Source organism: Erigeron canadensis, chromosome 4 (assembly GCF_010389155.1).
Source record: "Erigeron canadensis isolate Cc75 chromosome 4, C_canadensis_v1, whole genome shotgun sequence".
Taxonomy (NCBI): domain Eukaryota; kingdom Viridiplantae; phylum Streptophyta; class Magnoliopsida; order Asterales; family Asteraceae; genus Erigeron; species Erigeron canadensis.
The window spans coordinates 9,930,595-9,937,027 of record NC_057764.1 but is presented as its reverse complement, the minus strand read 5'-3'; the positions used below and the strand labels follow the sequence as shown (position 1 = coordinate 9,937,027).

The 6,433-nt window shown below is 37.7% G+C and overlaps 1 non-coding gene across 1 annotated transcript; it reads right to left on the bottom strand.

The window, feature by feature from the left end:
* Window positions 1-994: 994 nt before the first annotated feature.
* TRNAK-UUU lies at window positions 995-1,067 on the bottom strand. The gene has a single exon. It is a non-coding gene; the product is annotated as a tRNA-Lys (tRNA).
* Between the last annotated feature and the right edge of the window lie 5,366 nt (window positions 1,068-6,433).

The following is a 6,433-nucleotide window of genomic DNA, read 5'->3' as shown; positions in this document are numbered from 1 at the left end:
GTCATAATCACATACCTTTTTTAAAATGATGTCCACCCATCTTCCTGCAATTACATCATCCTTCACCAGATGTTGCTGTTGATCTTCTAGTGCCATGAAAAACATGTCTCTAATCTCTTCCTATTCATCAGATGAATCATCAGAGAGTTCCCACTTCCCTTCAGTGTTAGCCATCACGTACTTGTTCTTTTACTTTTCCTTTTCAAGTGACAAGAGGGCAGTTTGTGCCTTAAGTTTCTTGTATTTAGCTTTGTATTTCTCATCAGGCACATTATAAACTGGGTCAGGGGGACCAGTTTGGTTGTTCATCTTACTAGATTTGCATTCCTTCATAAAGTGACCTTTCTTACCATACTTATAGCATGTAAGATTGGCTTTGTCCAGAGAGTTGGAGCTGGAAGCATTGTTGGAACCATTAAATCTATTAGATTTATGCTTGAACCTATTAAAGGTTTTAGCCATTATGGCTACCAGATTATCATCGTCAGTTTCATCACAACCAATACTGATCTCAGTGGTCAAACCAGAGTGTAGCAAATTGCTTAACATCTCCTTCATAAAATGTAACTGGACATTCTCAGCAGATATTAAAGCAGCACAAGGTTGTCCAGTAAAACTGGCCACCTTGGATCCCTGGGCATGGTTCATGGCATCCTGCTCAGCCACAAGTCTTGTTGCATTGTTATCCTCAGTGAATCTAAAAGCTCTATAGAGGGATGCAAGAGTGTGACTGTGCAGGGTTTTACCTTGTCTTAAGACAAGATTATTTTTTTCCATTTACATGGAAGAATATCACATAATTTCTTAAGAAGAATGTCATTGTCCTTCTCAATACCCAAACCTCTTAACTGATTGATGAGGCTAGTAAATCAGGTGTAAGTACTAGTTAAACTCTCATTGGGCAAAGCAAAGAAATATTTATACTTCTTGTTTAAAGCAACCTTTCTAGTGACTAATGTGTCATCACCTCCTTCAAATTGAATGGTTAATTTATCCCACATAGCAGGACTTGAACCTGCAACCATTAGGTTAAAAGCCCAATGCTCTACCAATTGAGCTAGCCGTGGCACTGGGAACAACACAAGTTTTGGAATTAATTCTTTAGGGACAACAGCCAGGATCATGTTTTTCAGTCTGGTATCCAAGTCTACCAGTCTGTGATCCGCATCAGACCAGTGGTCTTCATGCTTTTCTCTAGAGCCACTTCTTCCAGTTGGATCAAGAAAATGACTTACCCCAAGAGACATGGGTATATAAGGTCCATCCTTAAGGATTTTTAGCATATACCACTCTATCCCACCAAAATGCAGTAGCATTCTGGCCTTCCATGTCCCAAATGTTTCACCATTCCCATCAAATTTGGGAACAGGAGTATTTGAGTAGTGGACATGGACATGGTTAGGGGCATTTAGAGGAGGTGGAGGAGGAGGGTTGATATTAACAGTTGGATTAGCATTTTGATTAGGTACAGTATTGTTAACATTAGTGTTTTCATCATGACCAGAACCATTCTCACCTTCAGTAGTAGACATCCTAACAGATCTAGGCAATTATATTAGCTTTCTACTCTGATACCACTTATTAGTCCCAATTCAATAGATGGTACAAACTGAAGACACCTCTATGTCAATTGTGAGATTTCTTTGCAATATAAACACTGAACTGGAGACGACCAGTTACAATGAATGTATACCAAGTCCTTGGTTAGATCACTTAAATGGTGACAATAAGTAAATGACAATACAATAAGTAAACACAATAAAGTAAATATGGTGAGACCAAGTTATAATTTTCAAATGTATTTTATTTATTGTGATGTGTTCCTTTTTACGATTGAGAGAATACTACACAAGTTCACCAAGAATATTGCAAAAGTCTGAATATGCAGAGTTATATTCTTGTTGTGCAAAGACCTCAATTTATAAACCAAGTTGGTATTGGGATTCCAACTTTCCTCAATTTAAGGAAACTGGTTGAATTCCTTTGAAATGCTTGATAATGTAAGTGATGTTACTTTATCCAACCTGCTTTATGCACTTTTTCACTTTAATCATAGACAAATGATATTGTCTTGTATAAAGCTGCATAAAGCAAAAAGGTATTCATCGTAATTAGTGTGAAGCATTGTAAAGGCTTTAAACTGATGCTCTCCAGTTTCTATCTGAATAAAATGTCAACTGGGCTTCGCTGCCATTGTCATTCTCTATCTTCCACTTGTTGTCTTCAACTCCAACTGAAATGTCTTTAGTTCTGATCAGATCTCAACCAGAAGAAATCTTCAGTTGCATTAACTGTACATCGCAACTGGACTTCAATATATTTCTGGACAAATCTTCTGATCTCCAAATGCAACTGGAGACTGGTCAGTTTCAGTCGAAACTGGACCTAACAGAAGTTCAACGCAGCAATATAAAGCTAAAAATGAAAAACTAAATTAAACTACTTAAACTAAAAATGAAAAAGAAAATATTTTTGGATTTTTTTTATTTTTAGAAAAATGAAAATACGACCTTGTTAGGTCCAGATTTACTGGACTCGCTCCAGGCGTGACTATTGGAGCCCTCTGAAGATTTGGAGCCCTCCAGGCGTGACTATTGGATTCCACCAGATTTGTTCACTAGACTTCACTCCAGTCAAGATCTTTCCACTAAAGAACATTCTCACTGAAGTCGAAGACGGAAGTCCGAAAGAAAGAAGTCTGACAAATAGCGGAGCTCACTGGCTGACTTACCAGATCTCCTGATTGGAGTCCTTGATAGTGTTCTAGACCTTACAAGTCTGAATACTGATTACGAGGAATTGACTTTATGCTTTTACATGCATTTAACCGGACAATCTATTTGTCCTTTGTTAAAAGCCTTACACGCATGTAAAGGTGGTTGGATAATTAGAAGACAAGTCACTATCAAGTGACCTTATTCTTGTACTTTAATCAATGTATTTAAAGAATTAATGTAATTTCCTTAAATGCATGTAACCCTATTTGTACGATAAAAAGAATATTATATTTATTCTTTTTGCCTATAAATACCAAGTCACTTCCCTCGTCCAAATTACACTTTTGCAATTTGGTGCCTTTGCTCAAATACTCTCGATCTAAACAGTTATATTTCACAACTTTAAGTATTTCGATCAAAAGAGTTTATTTAGCAAATATTAGATCACTTGTAATTCATAAGGTTGTTTAGATACTTACTTTGTGATATCTTAGTTCCGCATCAACCTTGTATTTTATTTAACATTAATAAATAAAATACACTTGAAAATTACATTGTGTCTCACTATTTACTTTACTAGCTTATCTCTATATTGCTTAAGTACGTATTACTTTATATATATTCTTGCATTTATATTTATTGTAATACTAGTCCAATTTAGTGCTTACTTGACTTCTTGTATTCTACACTTGTGGGTTAAACCATCGAGTGAGGGACTTCACAATTGGTATCAAAGCAGAAGGCTAATATACTTGCCCAGATCTGTATTTTCTTGATGGCCAACCCAGAGAATACACAAGGAAACCCTTTAAATATAGGACCTCCCCCCATTTAAGAAACTGAACAGACTACTGACCATGTTAACAATAATCCTCCACCACCACCTCATATTCCTGCTTTTCCACACGTGCATGTGCACTAATCAAACACTCCTGCTCCCAAATTCAGTGGGAATGGTGATGAATTTGGCACGTGGAAAGCAAGGATGATATTACATATTACTAGAATTGAGAGGAACATGATAAAAACTTTAAATGAAGGACCTTATATTCCTAGAAGTTCTCTCAATCCACTTCTTGATCCTCTTGGAGCAAGATCTGGAAGGAAAAAGAGAGAGGAACACTGGTCTGAAGAGGATAAAAGACTTGTTAATATAGATAGTATTTTAAAAAATATGATCCTCGGGTCGTTCCTGAATCTCTTATTCCCACACTAGTTCTTTATCCTAGTGCTAAAAGCATGTGGGATGAACTAGTAAACCAGTATGAAGGTGGTGATGACACTATTGTTACCAGGAAAGTGTCTTTGAATAAGAAGTACGAGTCATTTTTTGCTCTGCCCAATGAATCATTAACTTGTACTTACACCAAATTTATGAGTATCATAAACCAGTTGAGAGGGCTTGGAGTAGAAAAAGACAAGGACATACTTCTTGAAAATATTTGTGATATTCTTCCATCTAAATGGTCTCACATGATCGTGGTCTTGAGACAAGGTAAAACCTTGCATTCCCATACTTTGTCAACATTGTATGGAGCCTTCAGATTCACTGAAGAGAATCAAGCCCAGAGAATTGAGGCAGAAAAAGATGCTATTAATCATGCTTCCACTAGTTCCCCTGTGGTTAGTCATACTGAACCACCCTGTGCAGCATTAATGTCTTCTGAGAATGTATTTTCTATGAAGAAGATGATGTCTAAATTAATGGATTCTGGAGCCATGAATAATATCTCTTCAGATTGTGATGAAACTGATAGTGATGATTTGATGTGTTAGAGCAGATAAAGTGCACAATTTGTTGTCCGATGCAATAATTCTAAAAGGCTGAGAAATTCGTACAATTATGCTTACGAAGTTTAAGTTCGTAAGAACTATTAACTTCGTACATATATGCCTTACGAAGATTAAGTTCGTAAGAACTATTAAGTTAGTAAGGCCCAGCCCGTTTGTACGAATTTGACAGCCCAGTCTGTTTGTACAGCCTATAAATATAAGTCTTAGGTCACGAATTTAGGTTGATGATTTAGTTGCAACATAGAGTCATTCACTAGGTTCTCGAGGTAGAGATCTATACCTCGAGATACCGCCCAAACTATCACGATTCGTCTCAATGATTGTAATCCGTAATCATTGTAGATGTTGTTCATACGGATTCATCTTGTAATCATATGATTAATATCATAGACGGATTCCGCACATCTATGATTGTTAGATCTCGTGTTAATCGATCCGGGAACGTGCTGAAACACAACAGAATGGCGTTGCTGAATGGAAGAACAGGACATTGATTGAGATAGCCAGAACGATGCTTGCTGATTCAGGGCTTCCTATCACTTTTTGGGGAAAGGCAGTGAATACAGCTTGTCACATTCTGAATCGGGTTTTGACAGTTAAACGGTTTAAGAAAACTAGTTATGAACTGTTGCACAACAAAAAGCCAAATTTGCAGAATGTTGAGCCTTTGCAGGGAAATTTGAACCTAAATCTGAGGAGGGTTTCTTTCTGGGTTATGTTCCAAGTACACCAATTAGGCGTGTGTACAATCAGAAGACTGGCAAAGTAGATCTTGGTACAAATGTCGTAATTGTCAGTCATAAACCTGCTGTACACATTGGTTCTGCTAATAATTTTGATTATGATGGTGTCTTCACTTCTTTTCGTGGTCCTGTTTCTTTTGCAGGTGTTCCAACTGTGGAGGATGTCATTACTCTCTATGATTCTCTAGATGGTGGACCGGTTTCTGGTTCTTCTTTTGTTTCCTCACCAATAGTTGAGCCTACTTCTGAATCTGGAGAATCTAGTGGGACAAAAGTAGCAGATTCTACCTTAGCGTCTGCTCCTATAGTTCCTACTGACCCTTTGCATGTACCTCTCCCTGATTCTCCTTTCTATTATACTGATGACTCGGACGGTGAAAATCAGGAGGAGCCAAACACTCCAGATTATAAAACTCCAGAGCAACATGTGCAGACGAATTTGGGAGATGATCTTTCAGTCGATAAGGTTCCTCAAACTAGGGTCAACAAGGATCATCCAGTCGAGCAAATCATTGGTGATGCTTTTGCCTCTGTTCGCACGAGGAATCAATCTAAGAAACCGTCGTGTATGTTTGCTGAAGTTAAAGATACTGGGGAAATTACTTGGTACTTGTATTATTGCTTTATCTCTCAGGTTGAGCCTAAAAATGTTGGAATGGCTCTTAAGGAACCGTCATGGGTTGAGGCGATGCAAGAAGAATTGGCTCAGTTTCGAAAGCTTGAGGTATGGAAGTTAGTTGACTTACCTCCTGGTGAATCTCCTTTAACAACGCGTTGGGTTTTTCGTTGTAAACGAGATGACCGAGGTGTAGTCACTCGAAATAAGGCTCGATTGGTGGTTAGAGGATTTGAGCAACAAGAAGGCTTTGATTACGATGAGACATTTGCACCTGTAGCTAGACTTGAAGCTATTCGATTATTTCTGGCATATGCTAGTTATAAAGGTATTAAGGTGTATCAGCTTGATGTAAAGAGTGTCTTCTTGTATGGAGACATTAAAGAAGAAGTGTATGTAGAACAACCTGCCGGGTTTGAGGATCCAGACTTTCCTAATAAAGTATATCGTCTTGATAAGGCTTTATATGGTTGACATCAGGCTCCTCGATCGTGGTATGAAAAACTGTCAACACATTTGAAAGAAAGTGGTTTTACCAGAGGTTCTATAGACAGCACGTTGTT